Source organism: Gobio gobio, assembly GCF_949357685.1.
Source record: "Gobio gobio genome assembly, chromosome: 10".
Classification (NCBI taxonomy): Eukaryota; Metazoa; Chordata; class Actinopteri; order Cypriniformes; family Gobionidae; genus Gobio; species Gobio gobio.
The window spans coordinates 26170471-26193641 of NC_137116.1; the positions used below are offsets into that span (position 1 = coordinate 26170471).

At 43.8% G+C, this 23171-nt stretch overlaps 1 protein-coding gene across 1 annotated transcript in view; it reads left to right on the top strand.

Moving 5' to 3' along the window:
• The first annotated feature begins 18026 nt into the window (after positions 1-18026).
• Positions 18027-23171, top strand: part of LOC307133095 (uncharacterized protein) — a 39543-nt gene continuing 34398 nt past the window's right edge. The window contains exons 1-2 of the mRNA XM_079827885.1: positions 18027-18588; positions 20517-20575. The gene's annotated coding sequence lies outside the window, so the exon portion shown is untranslated. The remainder of the gene's footprint in view (positions 18589-20516; positions 20576-23171) is intronic.

Here is a 23171-nt window from a genome sequence, read left to right on the forward strand (position 1 = left end):
TAGTGGACACATTACCTACAGTGTTGAACCACTCCAGCCGCCTGAATAGGGGAACTGGGAGAAGTGATATTTGAGGGAAAAAAGGCGCAAGCTAGGCAGCCATTTTATGACATCGTTATGCTCTAGACGGAGAGCGTGTGTTATGACGCGCTCTAGTCAGCGAACGCGCGCTGCAGCGAGAACGGCTGTGACGTAAGCACGTTCTCTGTATATCCAGCAGCCTGAGTTCGCATGTCTCTCCTCTAGCATTCTCTGCCCGCGGCATATCAGGGCGGCGGGGCGAGAGAGAAGGAAGAGTGAGGAGAGCTTATGTTGAGTTCACTTGTGTGTAGAAGTGCACATCTTCCATCCGCGTGGCGGCAGTATCACATTTTCTGTCAGCGGCCATTTCAGGGCGGCAGAGTAAGAGAAGAAGCGAGTGAAAAGGCCCATATGCCTGCGGGGCCATTAGCACGGCGGGAATAACATTCTCTGTTCACGGCCATTTTAGAGCGGCGGAGGAGAGAGAGGGAGGCGCGTGGAGAGCTCCATATGTCCGCAGCGTCATCAGCGCAGCGAGGATATAACATTCTCGGTCCGCGGCGCGTTTCAGCGCGACGGAATGAGAGGAAGGGAGAGCTCTGTATGTCCGCAGCGGGGATATAACGTTCTCTGAGCCGTTCTCCGGCCATTTTAGAGCGGTGGGGATGAGAGAGGAAGGAGTGAAACTCTGTATGTCCGCGGCATCATCAGTGCGGCGGGGGGTATCACATTCTCTGTCCGCGGCGCATTTCAGCGCGACGGAACGAGAGAAAGGGAGAGCTCTGTATGCCCGCGGCGCCATAGAGCGGCGGGGGGTATCACATTCTCTGTCCGCGGCGTATTTCAGCGCTACGGAACGAGAGAAGAGGAGCGCTCCGTCTGTCCTCGGCTTTATTTGAAGCGGCGGAGGACCAATGTTCTCTGTTCGCGCCGTAACACGCGGCGGGCACGAGAGAAGAGAGATGGAGAGCTAGAAGCTCTTAGAAGTGGCGTTGGCAGCAACGCACACATCATAAACACACATAAACATGGTATAAAGGATATTTTAACACCGGATGGCTCAGCTGGAACAGCAGGCGGCTGAAGGCAGAGACCAGGTTGGAATCCGTCGTCCTCAGGGCTGCAGGGAATTCCGCTGGGTGCGTGTCGACGGCGGGCTTCGATCCGGAGCTCAACGATTGCAAGTCGCTGAAGAAGAATTAATCTGACTAACCTTGCGAGAGTGGGTCTTATATACCCTTGGCTATGCAAATTCTGTTGCCCCTTGTGGCGGGAATTTGGAAGGACCTGATTGGTCCGTCCCGCCCCACGGTCTCGCTATAGGTTGCTGCAGTTGCAGCGGCACAGCCAATCAGCACGCAGCTGCTTCTTGCTGAGAGTTGTGCAGCTGCACTGCGTGTACATGGTATTTTTGGATAAAAATTTGCTTCAATATCTCGAGGAAAGGAATTCCCCCTAGCGTTTTAGCAAAACGCAATACGAGAGTACTCTCGTAAGGGAAACACTAGTTCAAGTTTACAACCTGAATGAATGTGAGGTGAACCGTGTGGGGGCGAATGCTCTCACTATATTTCGCACTTGCACAATTCCTTTATATGATTCTGTTCTGCCTGCCGAATTCCTCATTGAATTAGCTCCTGACAAATCTTGTATTAAAGCAAAACATTTATAGCAGTGAGTGATTTTAACAAATAAATACCTCTCCGACGGCTACCTCTCAGGTTCACGTTCGTGCCGATCGGCCGCCGCCCCATCGCTGCTAAACACACCGCAAATGGAACACCTAACGTATCCCAGAGCCCGAGACACAGAACCCAGTGAAACGTTTGCCAAATGATAAAATAACAGGCTCATCAAGCGGGGTTGCGTTCGTTGAGAAAATAGCTTGTAACGTTAGAACTTGAACCGCCACACTCGGGTAAGCTGGAAAAAAAATCATTCTTACGAGACAGCAGTTAGTCTTGTAATAAGCTGACAAAAGTATCCACATGGTCATAATTGTTGCTGCTCCCATGAAATAGTATAGGCCTATGTCCTGGTATAATTCTTCTGAAAATGCAGCTGCTCGCGTTCGTCCTACGTAAGTATGTAAATATTGAATACATTTGCAAAAATAATGCTCTCATTGCGTGATTGAATCATTAGCCAACACATAGCCTACTTATCTCTCTCAAAACAAACATAGAATTGCTGTAGCTCCGTTTGATATTTGAATACAAAGTGAAAGGCAATTGCACTTTAAAGAGCCTTGTGTATGGCTCGATGATTTGATAAAGCAGACTGCACAAAATGCATAGATGATAAAGCAGAATGCACAAAACGCATAGATGATAAAGCAGACTGCACAAAATGCATAGATGATAAAGCATAGGAAAACCATAAATTCTTCAGAGTTAGAATTTCCCAATCAGCTGATAGAGGAGCTTGACCACGTGGCCTGCCAGAACTAACGCTGGATGCTTGATTTGAGACTCATGGTATGTGATTTCCATGTACTGATCTCTTGTTATTCACCTATGCCAAGGTTAATACAATTTTTCATTCTAGGGCACCTTTAACAAAAGAAAATGGCATTTGTACGAGTTACAAATTACACATGCCATGCCTGAATCTTCACCTGAGAATCAAACCTCTCCCGAACCAGCAGGGCACCACTGGCTCATTGGTTTTTGGTCAGAACAAAATCCAGACTCTGAGATTCAGAGAGGTCTTCCGTCCCTGTCCAGAGTCCAGAGAGGACATCGTCTCCCGTCCAGTGTCCATAGAGGATTTAATCTCCTGTCCGGAGTCCAGAGAGGACTTTGTCTCCCGTCCAGAGTCCCGAGATGGCTCCAAACCCCGACCAGCATCCTAAGATGGCTCAAGTCACCGACCAGCATCCAGTGATGGCTCCAGTCCCCGACCAGCGTCCAGAGTCCAGAGAGGACTTTGTCTCCCGTCCAGAGTCACGCGACGGCTCCAGTCACTGACCAGCGTCCAGTGATGACTCCAGCCTCCAACCTGCCTCCAGTGATGGTTCCAGCCCCCAACTAGCATCCAGTGTTGGCTCCAGCCCCAATCATTAACGATTGTTTTTATGAAAAGTGGATTGTGCCACATGTAAGCATGATGTATATGTCTATTTTAGCATAAACACACATAAGCATGATGTATATGTCTATTTTAGCATAAACCAACATGTTTCTACCCTGTAAGGAAAACATAGGTTAGGGTATATAATGTTAATCCTATAGGAGAAGCTTGACCACGCGCCTCATGGGCAAGATCAATAGCATCCCTGACCCAATGAGACATTGTTTGTTTGGTGGCAGCAGAACCTCTGTTACGGCCCCCATGGCACACAAACAATTGCTCTGACTTACGCCACTGGCTAGTGCGGTGGATGTAGGCCTGAAGAGCATGGACTGTACACAGTCTATGAAGTTTCTCCTGATCCGGCGTTGTGAACAGCGGAGGGCAGAAGGTTTCAAGAGTGACAGGATGTACAGTCGAAAAAGGAACCTTAGGCAGGTAGTCAGGATGAGGATGCAAAATCACTTTCACCAAGGTTGGGGCAAAGTCTAAGCAGGATGGTGATATTGACAGAGCCTGCATGTCCCCAATTCTTTTCAGAGAAATTATAGCCATAAGAAAAAACATCTTTGGAGTCAGAAGTTTGTCAGACGCTGATTCTAGAGGCTCAAAGGGGGTCTCAACCAGACCCTCGAGGGCTAAAACTAAGTCCCATGAAGGGATATTGGTTCTTACTTGAGGCCACAACTGCCTGGCACAACGAAGTGAGCAGGCAGAGGATGCCTCCCAAGCGGCACCCCATCCACCAGGGCGTGGCAAGCCAAAAGAGCGGCCACATAAACCCTGAGAGTGGAGGGGCAAGTGCCTGTTGACAATTCCTTGCAGAAAGTTGTAGCCAAAAGAAAAAACAATTCTAAGGTTCAGAAGTCTACTCAATTGGGGGAGAAAGTATTTCAGGGCCAGAAATACAGCCAGTTGATGTGCCAACTGAGTTGATGACCCTCCCATTCCCCTTGGGCTGGACGACCACTTAAGGCCGCACCCCAGCACGTCAGGGAAGCGTCCGTCGTTAGTAACTTGCACGCCTAGAGTGGGACCCAAGGCAAGAACTGGTCTGAACCACATAGTTAGTGTACGAAGCCACATGGTATGCCACTTTATTTGCCCAAGGATTGGCCCTAAGTCCTCTGGCTTTAACAAAGCAGGTAGAGCAACCATTGACTACCATAGTATTTTTTCCCCTACTATGGTAGTCAATGGTTGCTCTATCTGCTTGGTTACAAACATTCTTCAAAATATATTCTTTTGTGTTCAGCAGAACAAAGAAACTCATACAGGTTTGGAACAACTTGAGGGTGAGTAAATGATGACAGAATTTTCATTTTTGGGTCAACTATCCCTTTAAAGCTGTAGTACTATTGGAAACCCACTTCTTCTTAAAGCTGAAGTGTTATCAGAAACACGCTTGTTCTTAAGCTTTAGTGCTACTGGAAACACGCTTGTTCTACAGCTGTAGTGCTATTGGAAACACGCTTGTTCTTAAGCTTCAGTGCTATTGGAAACACGCTTGTTCTTAAAGCGTTGTGCTATTGGAAACTCGCTTGTTCTTAAAGCGTAGAGTTATTGGAAACACACTTGTTCTTAAAGTGGAGTGCTATTGGAAACATTCTTGTTCTTAAGCTGTAGTACTATTGGAATTGCTTGTTTGCTATAGTTAATGATGGAAACATGCTCCTCTTAAGCTATAGTAGCTATTGGGAACACGATTACATTGCAACATGCTGTGGTAACGTTAGCAACATGCTATTCAAGATGTTCAAGATGGCGCCGGTGTGTCTGGTTCGCCGCTTGACTCAGCTCACTCTGATTTGTTTTATGTTAGTTTTAACGATTGTCACAAGGACCACTGACTCTCTGCTGGTGTATGATCGTCAGGAATTGTTGAAAATCAAAGACATTGTGGATTCATGTGCGGTATATAACTGTTATGGACCAAACAAACCAAACAAACCGCGCCCCTCTTACATGGCTGACGTGCCAGCGTACCTGCTTCGGGTAAGGGCGCTGCTTTCCAGGAAACGCAAACGCCGAGGAGTACGAGGTGGCCGGTTGGTGAAGTTCAAATCCTGGTTGGCACTTTTTCGTGAATTCACCGGGTTCCCAAATAGTATTCCCCAGGGTTACGAGGATTGTTTTCATCGATATATCTCTCGGTGCACGTTCGCTCCTGTCGGCACCTGGTTGGTTCCAGTTGTAGGACCACACAAGGTTCTTTTTACGCTGTGCCCTCGCCGCTTTTCGTCTGGGGTTTCAGGAGGCGTGTACCCCGGTCACCTCTTGCCGCTGAGCCGGGCAGCTTTAGCGGCTGATGAAACCCAGTCTTCAACAAAGTGTGCACTTGTAAACACGAGATCGTTGATTAATAAGACATTCATCCTGCAAGACTTCTTCAAATCGCATTCTCTGGATTTATTGTTCGTAACCGAAACCTGGATTAATGCAAGTGAGTCCACTGCCTTTTCAGAGCTGTTACCTCCTGACTGTACTTTTATTAATACGCCGAGAACCACTGGTAGTGGAGGAGGGATAGCTACTGTCTTAAAGAGCTATTTATCTCACAGACCGCTATCGATGATGTCTTTTTCTTAATTTGAACTGAGCTGTTTTGAATTAAGGCAGACTGAGCCAGTGTTGTGCGCGGTCATTTATAGACCACCCAAGCACAACAAAGACTTTATTAAAGAATTTTCCGATTTTATTGCTGATATTAGGATTAACTATGACAGGATTTTAATCGTTGGTGATTTTAATGTACATGTTTGTTGTCCATCTAAGCCTATGGCTAAAGACTTTTTAGAGTTGGTTCATGCCTTTAGTTTTGTACAAAATGTCATTGGACCGACTCAAATGCATGGACACACTTTAGACCTTGTATTGTCGTATGGTTTTTCTGTTGATAATGTCTGTGTGGGTGATGCAGTATTTTCCGACCATAGTCCTGTCAAGTTTGAGTTTAATTTAAATCATTATATAAAACTGCCTGTTCCTGTGCGTTTGGGCCGCTTTATCAAGCCTGACACTGCCGCTGGTTTCTCCCCTCTGTTCACGTCAGTGCAAGCTCAAATTAGCCCTTCTTTAGACACGGAACAACTTATGGAAGTTTTTATTTCCACCTGTACTGATGTCTTGGACATTTTAGCCCCTCTGAAGGCTATGTGCCCTAAAACCTATGATGAGCCGTGGCTCAATGATACAACACGTGCAGCAAGGCGTGAGTGCAGAAAGGCGGAGCGCAGGTGGACTTCATGTGTCATATCAAATCCTTAAAAATAGTTGGAGAACCTATCAGAATACTGTTAAAGCTGAAAAAAAAAAAATATCTTTCAAATATCATATCAAATAATATAAATAAGCCCCGGGTTCTGTTTAAAACTATTGATTCTGTTTTAAATACCAGTCCTACCACTGCACTGGAAGTGTCATGCGAAACATGTGAAAACTTTTTGCAATTTTTCAATAACAAGATTGCTTTTATCAGAGCCAATATATCGCCCCCCTTGTTTCATCTCTCTATAATGACACAGTGCCCTGATATTTTTTATCAGTTTAAGCCCGTATCGTTGTCATTTCTTACTGAAATTGTCAATACATTAAAACCTTCCTCTTCTCCCACTGACACAGTTCCTCCTCGCTTTTTTAAAGAAGTTTGGGTGACTATTGGTCCTTCTGTCAGGGACATCATCAATAGCAGTCTGTCCTCTGGTATTGTGCCCTCCTTCTGTAAAAAGGCTGTTGTTGAACCTTTGATTAAAAAGCCTGGTCTTGACCCTACAATTTTATCAAACTATTGGCCAATCTCCAAACTTCCGTTCCTGTCGAAGATTTTAGAGAAAAGTGTATTATCACAGTTACAGCCATTTTTTGATGCAAATTGCATTTTTGACACTTTCCAGTCAGGTTACAGAGCCTTCCATAGCACTGAGTCTGCACTCTTAAAGTTTTTTAACAATATATTTTTAATGACTGATACTGGTGAATCAGTTATTTTAGTGCTTTTAGACTTAACTGCTGCTTTTGACACAGTTGACCACACAATTCTTTTATCTCGTCTGGAAAACTGTGTGGGTGTCAGGGGGACAGCGTTACAGTGGTTCAGGTCGTACCTGACTGGGAGATGTTTTGCTGTAAGACTGGGGGACTCCACTTCATCCACCACCCCTTTGAACTGTGGAGTCCCCCAGGGATCAATTCTTGGGCCCATTCTCTTTGCTCTGTACCTCCTCCCACTCAGTCTGATTTTTAAAAAGCAAGGTATCTCCCATCATTTTCATGCAGATGATTGCCAGATATACCTGCCTTTGAAAAAAATGAACATGCCCCTTGACACCCTTACTCGAGTGTTTAAGTGACATCAAGTCCTGGTTGGCTCAGAATTTTTTAATCCTAAATGAGGGGAAGACAGAAATAGTGTTGTTTGGTCCTATTGGACCTCTGGTCAACTTAGGTCCCCTCAAAACTCATGTGTATCCCACAGCCACCAGCCTTGGTGTCACTATAGACAGTGATTTTAAACTGGATAAACAAATTGACACTGTCGTAAAATCGAGTTTTTTTCATCTTCCTCTTTTATCTAAAATTAAACCTTTTTTATCTTTTAAACATTTTGAGCAAGTCATCCATGCTTTTATTTCGTCACGTCTGGACTACTGTAATGCACTTTACACTGGAATATCCCAAAATGCACTTTCTCGCTTACAGTTAGTCCAGAATTCTGCAGCACGGCTTTTAACAGGAACCAAAAAGCGCGAACACATTACTCCCATCCTCGCTTCACTGCACTGGCTTCCGGTTCGATTTAGAATTGATTTTAAGATTTTAATGTTTGTTTTTAAAGCTTTGCATGGACTAGCCCCACAGTATATCACGGACCTCATCCAAATTTATACACCGTTGCGTTCACTAAGGTCTGAGGCCACTAAGGCCAGCTACAGCTTTTGGTTCCTAAGACCAGACTTAAAACCAGGGGGGACCGGGCATTCGCAGTGATTGGCCCCAGATTGTGGAACGCTCTGCCTCCCATGGTCAGAAAGGCTCCCACAGTTCAATGTTTTAAGTCTCGTCTTAAGACCCATTTCTATTCCTTGGTTTTCAACTCCATGTGAGTTGGGTGGTCCTGTGTCTTTTGATATTTTTTATTATATATTTTTTATGTATTTTTCTTGTATTGCAAATATTTTTATGTGCAGCACTTTGGAAACTGATTGTTGTTTGTTAAATGTGCTATATAAATAAAGTGGATTGGATTGATTGGATGCTATGGCTTAACTATCTAGAGTATCGGTAACACGCTTGTGCTTGAATACACAGTAGGTACGTTTCACTGCAGAAGTCTCTTAAACACAACAACATTGTAGCTTGATGATCCCGTGAACGAGTGTGGAGCCATAGGAGTCGTCGTCTTCTCCTCCACAGCCGATGGAATGACCCGACAGGAGCAGAATCATGATCATGAATGAGGAAGCAAACTATTGCTAGCTGCACGTGGCATCTAACTTGGAGCCCTTGCTGCAGGATATATGTTTCCCTGACCAGACTACCACTAGCTTAATACTAGTTCTATGATTACAACATGCTTGTTGTATCAGATTGTTGTCACTAGTCAGAACTGTTGCTGCAGGGTGTAGGCTTCCCTGACTGGACTGGTTTTAATATTAGTTCTGTGATTACAACATGGTTGCTGTATCAAATTTTTGCTGCAACTAGGGGTGTAAGCTTCCCCAATACAGCTCATAAGATTGGATCTACAGTGCTCAACATTTGCCGCTAACATCAGGATGAATTAACCAGTATACAGGGGTTTCTGTCAACCAAGTATAACAAAGATGACATCATTGACAAGAGACTCAACGGACCATTTCATGGTTGGAATGGATTTCTCTTGACTTCAAAATATTGGAAACATTTGGGATAATGCGGGTGTACGTTTAACAATATATACTTTGTTCTAGTGATTCTGAATTATGCAATTCTAGATATTCATGCCTATATCTAGGTATCAGCATCACGCTGTTGCATAAAACCATCCTGCTTTTATTTGTGACATGTTGTTGCCTAAGTCTGTGTGACCTGGAGTTGTCACCGGCGTTATTTAATTATTATGAGGTATTTCCAAGTGGAGAGGATATTTGAATATTGAGATCTCCATCTCTCATCTCTAGCTCACAGCAGTTGTTGTTGCAGGTGCACAGTTAATAATGTTTTGCCCAGTGGTCATCTCTCGTGTCAGAGAAGGAACACCATTCCAGAAGAGAAGACATCTTCACATTCTGAGTAAAGATTATTAAAGACCGCTTGCACAGATGAAGGTTACCACAAGACTACAGCTAATATGCATGCACATCTGCATGAGAGGAATATCGGTCCACACTAACAGGTGGTGGTAGCATTCATCACTCAAGAACTGGAACTTGGACTGCTGATATACAACCATAAACAAGCAGAGCCTGATTCATTTTCTTAAAGATCCCGTTTTTCGTGTTTGTTTGAAGCTTTGATTGTGTTTACAGTGTGCAATATAACATGTGTTCATGTTCCCTTTCAAAAGCTACACTCAATGCTGCATAAGCTTATGCAAATGGGAATGTCTTTGACATAACCAGCTGTGAAAATAGTGTGAAAACACGTCAATGAAATTGACCCGGAGGTATTTATAGCCTCGGCCGGTGACGTCATAGGCGCACCTGCTGCACGAGGCTATAAATAGATGAGCTTCCGCTGGAGCAAACCAGGTCTTTTTGTTTTCAGACCAACTCTGTGTTATGGTGTGTTACAAAGTCTCTGAAAAAAAAAAAAAAATTCTCTCTCTCTTTCAAGACTCAACTCGAGATCTTTGTTAGGAGTTAGTTTTCAACATGGCAGTGTGCAGATTTCTCTCTCTTTCTCATCTCTGTTACAAAGAAACATATGTGGAAAGAGTTCTAGTTAAATCTGATCAGTTGGAAACAAGTCAGCAGAGTAAAACGCTGTATATCCATGTTCTCTTTCAAATAACAGAACTGGATGCACACGTTTATTGCTGTGTGTGTTTGGGGAAGAGTATGCGGTCGCTGCATTGAGTCAGACGAGTGCGAGCATTGCAAGCCTTTACAGTTAGAATGCTTTATGCTCGTCTGGGCTACTTTCAGTCCGCACCAGTTTTCGGAGCTCTCGAATGGGTTTGTTGACGAGCAAGAGACGGGTCCGTCCCTTTCGCTTGCTCGCTCAACAAATGCATGTTTCCCCGCGTGATCCCGAAGCGCGCTCCGGCGTTTCTTCGGCTCGCGCGGGGAATGATGATGAATCTCTGGGTCCGCGGACCTCGAGCAGCCGCCTGCGATCGTTCCTCACATGATAGTGAATCCATACGAGGAATTTATCGAGGTGGTTGTTCGCGCGGTGGCCAGGGCAGTCTGGTACCGTGAATGAGAGATCCCCGAACGCAGTGAGCTTGAGGTTTCTGTCTAGAAAAAAAAAAACATTTACTTCACGTGTTTTTGTACCCTTGACGTCGACATTTTCGACTATCATGGGTGCGAAATCGCGTGGATATGTGAGAATACCCCAGGTGGGAAACGCTCACGAGCTATCTCTCGCCTGGGTCTGCATTTTCATTAAAGAGACAAACCTCCCCATAAAGCCATGTAGAAAATAAACGTCGGCTGTCATGGGCAAAGCTTATATATATGAATTATATATTGTATATTATTTTATATGGAATATATATATATAATATATTATTTTATATGGAATATATATTGTATATGATTTATATAAGAATAATAAATATAAAGGGACAGGCTGGTGCTGCGCTGCACACTATGGCTGTCTTGCAAGCATATCAGGCTGACCTTCTGAAGGATTTGAGTGGTTCATTTGGTGACTCAGTTAACTCTGTAGTGGCCAGATTTAAAGGAGTGGAAAAAACATGAAGTGTTCACTCAGTTTCTTCCTCAATGCACTCAAGGGGAGGGGCTATCAGCCACAAAACCTCTCTTCAGTCCTTCAAGATTTAAGGGGGTAATAAGCAGATTGTGGCGAGTCGCGCTCTCCCTCGTAAAGACTGGAGACCGGCTCGTCATCCTCAACAACCTCCCAGGGCAGACTTCGTCAATATAAGAAGTCCGGTGGTCTGGTGCCCAGTCTGCCCCCACGGGACAGGGCGTGTCAAACATTTGCTCGCCCCACCCCGTTATCCTCAAAACTACTCCATCCCCGCCGCCTCTGGTGATTCGGGGGGGCAGTGGTTTCCAGTGAAATGTTAGACGTTCAGTGTTTAAATCCTGCTATCATCCAGGACATAGAACGTCTAACATCCCCTCAACAGGAAGTGTTAAAATTGTCACTCTCAGAGTCTCAGGCAGCGTGTGAACTTCTGCCAGGCGTTTCTGCATGGGTGTTAAGCACAGTAAAAATTAGTAAACTAATTTATTTGTCATCCTCCTTGTTTGAACGGCGTGGTCTCCACTTCCGTGAAGGCGGAGTTGGCGTTTGTACTGTCACAAGTGACAGCAGTTACTTCCTGGTCCCCAGTAGGGTGGGGGGGGGGGGTGTCTAATCTCAGATCTTCGAGTCTTAAACCGTGAAGCAGTTAAAGTACTCAAGGTCAAGATGTTACAGTGAAGGCGGTCGTGTCGCATATTCAACATTGTGATTGGATTCGGCACGATTGATCCGAAGGACGCATGTATTCGCATATAAAGTCTGCCACAACACAGGAAGTTCCTGAGGTTCGCTCTTGGGGGCAAAAGCTTACCAATTTCGGGTCTTCCATTTGGCTAGCCTTGTAACCGCACATAAACAAAATGTATGGATGTATTACCGGCTCCATTGGGATTCCGGGGCATTAAAATTTTGAATTACAAAGGCGATTGCTAAAATTAGCACAATCACATGAGATGGTGCTTCAACACAGTGTGTTGGCTCATCTAGTTTCTCTAGGGTTGAGACTCAACACCAAGAAAAGTGTTCTTTCTCCTGCCCAGAGAACGACTTATCTAGGGTTTGTTCGGTTTTTGGTCACAAGGTGGGCACAATGGTTTCCCGCTTGAATCAAGACCATTCAGTATTCCCTGAGCAAAGTCAGGCTAGACCAAGATCTTACTGATCATCAGCACCAGAGTGTTAGGTCTAATGGCATCAGCATCCACGGGTTTCCCTTTGGGGTTGTTGCACATAAGACCGTTTCAGTTGTGGCTCAAAGCCAGAGGACTTAGGGCCAATCCTCAGGCAAATAAAGTGGCGCGCCATGTGGCTTCGTACACTAACTATGTGGTTCAGACCCCGGTTTTTGCCTTGGGTCCCACTCTAGGCGTACCTTGTCGTCGCAAGTTGCTAACGACGGACGCTTCCCTGACGGGCTGGGGTGCGGCCTTAAGTGGTCGTCCAGCCCAACGGGAATGGGAGGGTCATCAACTCAGTTGGCACATCAACTGCCTCGAGTTGACGGCTGTATTTCTGGCCCTGAAATACTTTCTCCCCCAATTGAGGGGCTGTCATGTCCTAGTGCGGGTGGACAGTACAGCTAAATATCTTGTATATAATCACCAGTACAGAGCTGACCACAGGGAGTGGACCTCTTCGCCTCTTCTCAGACAGCGCAATGTCCCTGCTTCTCTCTGTCACCCAGCCCCGCTGGGTCTGGATGTGATGGTTCTTACATGGCCCAAAATGTGTCTGTATGCCCTCCTTCCAGTCGCTCTGCTCCTGGGAGTTCTAGCCGGGGTTCGCCAACAAGGGTCTTGCTTCTTATCAATAGCGCTGCGTTGGTCGAACAGGGTTTGGTTCTCGGAGATAGTGTCTCTCCTCAACGGCTCGCCTTGGGCGATTCCGGCGAGGAGGGACCTTCTGTCTCAGGCAGAGGGCACGATATTCCATTCCAGGCCCGACCTGTGGAACCTTCATGTTTGGCCCCTGAAGGGCACCAACTGAGGGACACGGGGCTTTCGCCTGCAGTTATTGAGACCATTCTAAGTGCTAGAGCTTCCTCCACTCGGAAGTTTATGCTAATAAATGGGGTGTCTTTGAAAGGTGGTGTACGACACAATGTAGATTCAGTCAACTGCCAGGTAACTTCAGTTCTGGATTTTCTGCAAGAAAAGTTGTCATCAGGCACCTGCCCCTCCACTCTCAGGGTTCATGTGGCCGCTCTTTCGGTTTGCCACGCCTTGGTGGATGGGGTGCCGCTCGGGTGTCCTCTACTCGCTCGCTTCATTCGTGGGGTAGGCGGTTGAGGCCACCTGTTAGAACCAAGATCCCTTCATGGTACTTAGCTTTAGTCCTCGAGGGTCTGGTTGAGACCCCCTTTGAAACATTAGCTTGCCCCTCCACTCTCAGGGTTTATGTGGCCGCTCTTTTGGCTTGCCACGCCCTGGTGGATGGGGTGCCGCTTGGGAGGCATCTTCTGCCTGCTCACTTTGTTGTGCCAGGCAGTTGTGGCCTCCATTAAGAGCCAAGATCCCTTCATGGGACTTAGTTTTAGCCCTCGAGGGTCTGGTTGAGACCCCCTTTGAACCTCTAGAATCAGCGTATGACGAACTTCTGACTCTAAAGATGGTTTTTCTTATGGCTATAACTTCTCTGAAGAATTGGGGACATGCAGGCTCTGTCAATATCGCCATCCTGCTTAGACTTTGCCCCAGGTTTGGTGAAAGTGATTTTGCATCCCCGCCCTGACTACCTGCCTAAGGTTCCGTTGTCGACTGTACATCCTGTCACTCTTGAAACCTTCTGCCCTCTGCCGTTCACAACGCCGGATCAGGAGAAACTTCATAGACTGTGTCCAGTCCATGCTCTTCAGGCCTACGTCCACCGCACTAGCCAGTGGCGTAAGTCAGAGCAACTGTTTGTTTGCCATGGGGGCCGTAACAGAGGTTCTGCCACCATCAAACAATGTCACATTGGGTCAGGGATGCTACTGCTCTTGCCTATGAGGTGCGCGGTCAAGCTTCGCCTATAGGATTAAGGGCTCACTCCACCAGGGGAGTCGCTTCTTCTACTGCGTTAGCAAGGGGTGCTCCCTTACAAAGTGTTTGTGATGCGGCAGGTTGGTCCTCTCCGCACACATTCTTAAGACTTTATAGCTTGGATGCTCATGCCACTCTGGGCTCTCATGTCCTTGAGTCGACATCACAGGCTAATGCCTGAGGCTTCTTGCGTTCTTGTGCACACCTACACAACCATAAGGGGTCCAGGCACCATCAAGCACGGCGGCGTGGGTATTCTCGTTCCCATTTGCATAAGCTTATGCAGCATTGAGTGTAGCTTTTGAAAGGGAACACTTGGGGTTACTTGACTGTAACCCTGTTCCCTGATAAAGCGGAACGAGATGCTGCATTGCTAGGCCGTGCTGATGATGCTTCAGGACTGGTCTTCAAACAAAGAAGATCTGGTTTGCTCCAGCGGAAGCTCATCTATTTATAGCCTCGTGCAGCAGGTGCGCCTATGACGTCACCGGCCGAGGCTATAAATACCTCCGGGTCAATTTCATTGACGTGTTTTCACACTATTTTCACAGCTGGTTATGTCAAAGACATTCCCATTTGCATAAGCTTATGCAGCATCTCGTTCCGCTTTATCAGGGAACAGGGTTACAGTCAAGTAACCCCAAGTGTTTCATGTGTAAAAAAACACAGTATTTTTCACACAATTTACTTATCTGTATACCGCTGTTTTCACTGTCCTCAAAACGGGTTAGAAATGAGTTCTGATTGTGCCAGCGATTCCTGTGTTGTGATTCGACAGCAGTTTAGCTCACGTTGCCCGGGAAGGTCATGCCTCTTACCATAACGGGGAGATGAACGCGCTCAAACTACAGCCCCTGAAGGCCCAACAAAGGTGATTTCACTCCAGGATGAAAATAACAGCGTCTGAACGACATGGCGACAAACGCAACCGAACCGAACCGAACCGAACGCAACACTTCCTCTTCTCCACGAGGGAGCAACAAGACCACGCCCCCTTTTTCGCGTATTCTTGTGGGCGGAGGTTAGTCGACAAACTGCTCTACTGACGTAATTAAAGCAGGATGTACATGGATGTAGTCCAAACTGGCCGTTCGCTGTAGGCTTTGAAAGGGAACTTCTGTCAAATAAAATATCTCGCTTGGCATTGAACTTTGAGCTTTATAATTTTACAGGTATTATTTATGCTCTAACAGCAACATTACACACTAACTAAAGTTTGAAAAATGGGATCACGAAGAACAGGACCTTTTACTGACAGAAATCCAGCGCATAGCGTTAGTTCTGGCAGGGCACGTTAGTCAAGCTCGCATCAGCTGACTGTCAGCTTATCACGTCTACCTATAGTAATTCGACACCTATCACAGCATGCATATAAGCTCCTTCAGTATCATCAGCTGCTATCGCGTTCTCCGGTGCTAATTTCCCTCCTCCATCCCCAGCTCCTCCACTCATCAGTCAGGATTTGGCATTCTGATTCCCCTTGAATCAGACTAAATTCCCGAATTAGGTTGTACATTTTAATATTGTTATTAATGCTTTCTGCAATACATCATTGCTTCTGTTCTGTTTACCCTAAGGGGGGGTTATCACTGCTCTCCCTGCTCTTATCCATGCTAGGCTGCATGGATGTGCAGGGAGTTCTTGCCCAGAACAGAACCATACCACCAATCTAAACTATATGCTAATTGGCTATCACTTTGACGATAGTGATCCTGACAGAATAGTGGTCGTGGATCATTTTACAAAATACGCAAAAGCGTGTGCGGAGAAAAATAAGTCCGGGAAAACGGCAGCCAGGAAGCTCTTTGATGATTTCATTATGCGCTTTGGCTTCCCATCCAAGATCCACCATGATCAAGGGAAGGAGTTTGGAAAATACCCTCTTCCACAAGCTTGAAGACCCACCATTCACGTACCTCCCAGTATCATCCATAAGCTAATCCAGCAGAATGCTTTAACAAAACGCTGCTGGGTGTGCTGCTTACCCTGGGGGAATCTCAAAAGTCAAGATGGAAAGAACACTTGAATAAAGTGGTACATGCATACAACTCCATTGTGCATGAAGCCACAGGATTTTCTCCATTCTTCCTTCTCTTTGGTCATGAGCCAACACTACCTGTAGATCTGATGTTCCCAAAGCAAGGAAATAAACGGAGCCAGTCACTCACAGACTATGCAGAAAATTGGAGGGATGTCATGCAAGAGGTTTATGCTATTGCCATGCAAAATCTAAAGAAAAGTGCGAAGGGAGGGCAGAACATTTACAATCGACGAGCATGGAGTTCAAGTCTTGAGCCAAGTGACCACGTCTTGGTGAGAAACCTCACACCTAGAGGAGGGCTGGGTAAATTGCGTAGCTACTGGGAGGACGCAATTCATGTGGTCAAAGAACGAAAAGGTGATGGGAGCCCCGTGTATGTGGTAGAATCCTTCCAAGGAGCAGGAAGAAGACGTGTTACATCGTAATTTACTGCTGCCATGTCCTTACCTGGTTGAAGAACCCGACGTTCATGAACCCAATCTGAAGAAAAAAAACTATGAAAGTAAAGCAGAACGGACATCGAGTGGAAGCAATGAACACAGTCATGGTACTTACCTGTCAGATCCAGATAGTTCCAGTGAAGAAGATTTTCCCCTGTGGACAACGGCTAAACGGGCCAATCTACCCCTCAATGTTAGGGCAGAGACGTTCCGCCCAAGAATGGAAACACCTAAACGTGACCAAGGAGATGGTGGAGAAATGGAAGCTCCACTCAGTGGATCAGAAGATGAGCAGAGTGAGGCTGGGACAAGAAACAACAGGCCCAAGAGAGTTAGACAGCCCCGACGTGTTTACACCTATGACCAGTTAGGTGAGCCAACGTTTCAGCAGTTGAAGATCTGTCCTGTTGGAGTGAAGTGGTCTACCGGAACCAGCCATGACCTCTCTGCCGGCTCATCGTTCAAGTATCCTTTCTATCATTGCTAATGGTTAAAAGAAAGAACACAGAGATAAAAATTCATAATTTGTAGTTCATAATTCATAACTAATTTAGTTAAACATTAAACAAATTATAGTTCATGGCAGAAGTTGCAAAATAAGTTATCTGTGCAGTTGTTATGAAAAATCAGAACAGAAATGGGCTATTATTTGAGTATATTGAAACAAAACAGTAGTGCAATAGTAGTTATGTATATACCGTTCTTATATACATACGCATAGGCATAAATCAAATGACTCTGTATGCAATTGGATAGTCCTTCAACCAATCAGACCACAAGAGGTGTGATCAACGGGCAACGACCCATCGCTTCTCTAGCCGTCATCGTGTTAAACCCGCCAATAGCGTGGCCAGTCTGTGATTGGTTCCCGCAAAAGTGTAACAGAAGCAGTAGAAATGAATGTAGAGCCCAATTACGCTATTATAGGGTGGAAACTAAAACTAATTAGTTTACTCACCCTTTATCAGAAGTTAGATTGTTGACATTGTTAAATCTAATTAAGGAGGAAATGTTTGACTACTTTTTTTTAGTGGGGGAGGGTACGCTAGGAATATGTTGAATATGTTACGATATACTTTTTTTTTTTTTTTAACCAGATGTGAATTTTAGTTTTGTAAGAGGACTATATCAAAATGACATCTTAGTTTTATTGTGTTAAATATATTGACTGACTACCGAGAGGTCGGAGGCGAGCAGAAGAGTGATGTCACCAGCGTGCGCGTCATTGAGCGGAGGAGGAAAAAGCGAACGTGCATTGTTAAGTTTGTGTGTAGAGAAATTCTTGCATTCAAATACTAACTCCAACTTTGAACTGAGAAGAATAAAGTTGTAAAAAAGGAAGACGGAGTCTTGTCTGTTCAGGGGTGCAACACGGTACTCCAAACTGAACTTGTGATCAATATGACACCTCTTCATTTAATGTGGGGATCTACACAGGCAGGCACACAACACAGCTGCATCACATTTACCCAATACCTGGGATCACATGATGTTTTGGGAGGTCACATGACTAATCAGGAAGTGATAAGTGTTTGCTGGCTGCGAGTCAGACTCTTTTGTGTTGATGCTAGGCACGGTTGTGTGAGTTGGGCTCCCTTTACATGCAGGGTAATTCTAGAAGGGCTTGTCTACTCTTCACGGAGGACACGGGCTTCTGCATGGAGGGTTAACATTTGTGCAATCACCTCCAGTGTGACCCGAGCTGCTGGGCTGCACTGCAACGGAACATTCACCTTTTCTTTCATGCTGTGTCAATGTGCTGTGGGACAGTTGAGCATACTGAAAAGGGACCAGGCCAGCCACTGTTCTTTTTCTTTGGTTCCTGTTGTTGTTTTTTGTTTGTTTGATTATTTGTTTGGTTATTTGTGATTTTGCCCTTGGACCTATGTGCCACATTCATTGTATTATTGTGTATTTTTTTCTTGACTAATAGTGACCATTAATGCTGGTGGTTTTCTTCTTTAACTATGTTTTCTGTGTAGGCTATCCCTGCACAAGGCCGGATCCACACTGATGCTTTGCCCCTTCTCTTCAGGGGACCACACTGGGAGAGACATTGTATTGGTGTGTACTTGTAGCTACAACACGTGTGATATTTTGTAGTGGCTTCTAAAGATATTAAGTGTGTAGTGCTTGCTGTGTTGCATGCTCCGACTGGTGTGGGGTTGCTGTCTCCTTTTTCTGTCCACTCCTTTTCTCCACCAGTCATTTATCGCAGTATTTTTAAGATCTGTTCTTAATAAGCTTTTTACATCTTTTAGTACCATATTGTAATAAATTGATACATTTACATATCTGCCTCTTGTTGACTGTCCCTGTGTGGGGAAAAACTGAGTTAGACACACTGTATTCACAGAAAGAGTTGTGGTTCCTCCTGCCCATCATCAGGGGGTGGCGTAGTCAGACTAAAAAGAAGCTTGGCACTGCTTGGCAGGTACCACATTAAGAAGAAAGATTGCTATCAAATAGCACCATGTGTCCACAGAACTATGCAAAAAGACCATCAGAGTAAAACACAGGACAATAAATGAATGCTGTAAATGTGAAATAAAGTAATATAAAACATTCCAATATTGATACCTGATTACAAAAAAGTAACAAATGTAGCAGTTCTCACAGGGAATACTTTAACACTCCATAAATGATTATAAATAAATGCCTAATAAATTATCTCCCAATAAATGTATTGCCTTTTAAAATGTAATACCATATGTACTACTTTTAACCAATGCATTTTTAAGGTAATATCAATGAAACAATTTTTGGTAACACTTTACAATAAGGTTCATTAACATTAGTTAACTATATTAGTTAACATGAACTAATAATGAACTGCACTTATAAAGCATTTATTTATCTTTGTTAATGTTAATTTCAGCATTTAATAATACTTCATTAAAATCTTGTTAACATTAGTTAATGCACTGTGAACAAACATGAATAAACCATGAACAGTTGTATTTTTAATAACGTTAACAAAGATTAACAAATACAGTAACAAATGTATTGCTCATGGTTAGTTCATGTTTGTTAATACATTAACTATTATTAACTAATGAAACCTTTTTGTAAAGTGTTACCCAATTTTCTATTAATATTGTGAACATTTTGAATCCTATATATATATATACAATAAATGAATGCTGTAAATGTGAAATAAAGTAATATAAAACATTCCAATATTGATACCTGATTACAAAAAAGAAGTAACAAATGTAGCAGTTCTCACAGGGAATACTTTAACACTCCATAAATGATTATAAATAAATGCCTAATAAATTATCTCCCAATAAATGTATTGCCTTTTAAAATGTAATACCATATGTACTACTTTTAACCAATGCATTTTTAAGGTAATATCAATGAAACAATTTTTGGTTTAACCCTGTATATATATATATATATCTATCTGGTAACTAGATAAATATCATTAATCAGTCATTGATATTTATGCAAATAAATTTTAATTTTTACAGGAAAATATTTGCACTAACTCCTAAGAAATTGTTCAGGATGTTTCTATAACAATAGGAAGTGTCTGCACAAGATCACACTATTATATAAATGTAAATTTTAATGGGAAATATTTGCATTAAGTATGTTTGCACTAATTTCTGAGAAATGATTCAGGAAGTTTCTATAACGTGTTTGCACAATATCATATTGTTACACCAGTGTATTTACTTTCAAGTATGTTTAACATTGGAAGAGCAAACCATTTTCATTGTCCATTGTCAATCAGACAGGCCGTATGAATGAACTTATCAGAGGCTACACGTGCACCTTTACCAGCAATAACAGAACCATGTTCTCTCTCAGTGTCCTTCTGCTTATACTTGTACATTTATTTTGTCTGACTAAGATTATAAATCAGATGCACAGTTAGCACTATTATATAGCTGCATTTTTAGACGTTACAGCTGCTCTGTTCTTGGTTACATTTAGGACAGAGAATAGCATAAATGGCTTTAAGATTAGCATTGGCCTTTTAATCATTTACAGTATCTTATCTTGTTGTCTTACAGTGGTGCTTCAAAACTCCAGATTGCTGATATCTGCAGGTATTTCATTTAACCATGAACCACATCAGCAATCACCTGTGAAGTCTAGTTTTACATTTCATATTTGTTGTTTGTGTGTGGTGGTTGTGGTGTCTTAGGCCTATTTGCACTAATTTCAAAACTATTTTCTATAATCTTTTTATATCTTAAAATGCACATATATAGGTCAGAGAAATAAAAATTTTCTTGGGGGACCATGACCCCCGAACTCCCCTAAATAGCTCAAATTTGGGATCTCACTGGTTTTAACTCCTTAAAGGGGTGGTAAACCACGATTTCACTATTCTAACTTTAGCTAGCGTGTAATGTTGCTGCTTGAGCATAAACACCATCTGCAAAGTTACAACGTTCAAAGTTTAAAGCAAAGGGAGATATTTGCTTTTAAAGAAATCAAATTCTAAGGACTACAGCAAATGGCCAGTAGGCGACTACACACATTCCTCCAGGGTTGGTGACATCACCGGGCTCAATATTTACATAAACCCCTCCTCCGAGAATATTAAATATGGGGGGTGAGGCCATTTTGTATCGCGGCGCTGTTGTGGTATAGATAGCTGGAGTGTTGTTGCCGCAATGCCGACGAAACGCTGTTATTTTCATCAGGATTGCAGGTCTGGGGTACTTGCTTTGTTCAGCCTTCCTAGGGACGGGGGTGCGTTGCAGAGCGTTTAACATACAGCATGTTATATGCATGTGTGTTTGAGACAGAGGGGAACAGGCGTGCGCGGGGCTTCCGCTGCACATCTCACAGAGGAAAACTTCCACAAACTTCGCGAGTTCAATACAGGAAATGCACAACGTCAGCTGCGTGAGAGAAACACGGCGAACTTGGCATTAGTGTAAATGATTCTTTGATTAGAGCTTTTATGTATTGTTTATCTACAGGCATGCTAAACATGGTTCTGTGTGTGATTTGGCTAACTTACTAGTAAAGCCAATGTTTAGTGTTCGTTTTGGGTTAATAGTTCTTGCGACAGATATTTGGCTATAATCGTTCTAAAAATACAAAAGTAACAGTGCCATTCAGTAGCGATCACTATAGACCCGCAGTCTTTACTCTTGAGGAATGAACAGGTTCTGCTCGATCATCTTCACTAAAATGTTCTGGGTCTGATTCGGGCTCAGATTGGTATGGTTTTGACCCCATTGTTTCTAAAGGCCAATTTATACTTCTGCGTCGAGTGCACGCAGAGGGTACGGCGTACCCTACGCATAGACGCGTTGGATACGCCGTACCCTACGGCGTAGCCTGACGCGCACCTCTCCAAAAATGCAACAACGCGTCAATTCTACGCGGACCGCAAGCGCTGTGATTGGTCTGCCAGAACCCTTCCCTCAGGTCAATAAATAAATAAAAAATCTGCGATAGGAGTGTGTGTGTGTGTCCAGTAATTGGATGATAGTTCCTTATGTCTGCTATAACACAATATTTTGCAGTCCAGCGATTCTTTATGGTAGTAAATAAATACATAGATCCACTGAGTATAGTTTATTTATTTTCTCATTAAAACCAAAGATGTTAATCAGTAATTGTATATCAAGAACAGGGACACATTAGGGTATATTTCGTGAATGAAGTCGCCGCAACACCAATCGATTGCTCGAGCCACCGATACTGAAAACAGCGGCCACCAGCTCCGCATGATTTCACAAACACATTCCAGCGCCAGATCGCCTTATTTAACTTTACTAATCAACTAGAGATGCTTAATTTGTATTAGATACAACAACTCAAGCTGCAAGAAAAGCCGCTCTCTCACTGCTGCTGATACTCCGACATGAATGTACAGATTCTACACAACAAGCTGCTTCTTCTTCGGCTGTTCTCTTGATTACACCAACATGCCCGAGGACACTGCCTACTAGCGTCTGCATGTGTAATTGCACATTGACGCAGACAACAGCGCAGAAGTATAAATGCTCACGACGGCTACGGCGTACACTCGACGCAGAAGTATAAATTGGCCTTAATACTGACCAAAGCACAGCCTCCAGGTAAGGGGCGTGGCGTTTCCGATAAACGTGCACTGCGGTTAGCGAATCAGAACACACTGGGCCAGCTAACCAATCTGAGCCCATCGCGTATTTTTGAGGGACTGGCTTCATACAACCCGGAAAGTATCAGACCGTTTTACAAGGAGGGACAGAGCAGTGTAGAATAAAGGTCAAATATATGAAAAATAATGCGATTTTTTTTTAAACGAAGCATGAACACGTTACAATGCACCCCACAAACACAATCAAGCCTTCAAAAGAATGTGTTTTACCACCCCTTTAAGGCAGTTGTATATGCTCGAAAGTTGTTGCTGTTTCTGGAAACCTGTTTGCTTTGACCTCATATCTGGAGTTAATCTGTTGCAGCCTGTCATATTTATATATAGTACTTAATATTAAATTTGAATATTCAGACACTCATTGTACTTAATATTAAAATGTAATTTTCAGACAGTACATACTCATTGTATCTCTGTGCTTTAAAGGGTTAGTTCACCCAAAAATGAAAATTCTGTCAGTAATTACTCACCCTCATGTTGTTCCAACCATGTAAGACCTTCGTTCATCTTCGGAACATAATTTAGTATATTTTTGATGAAAT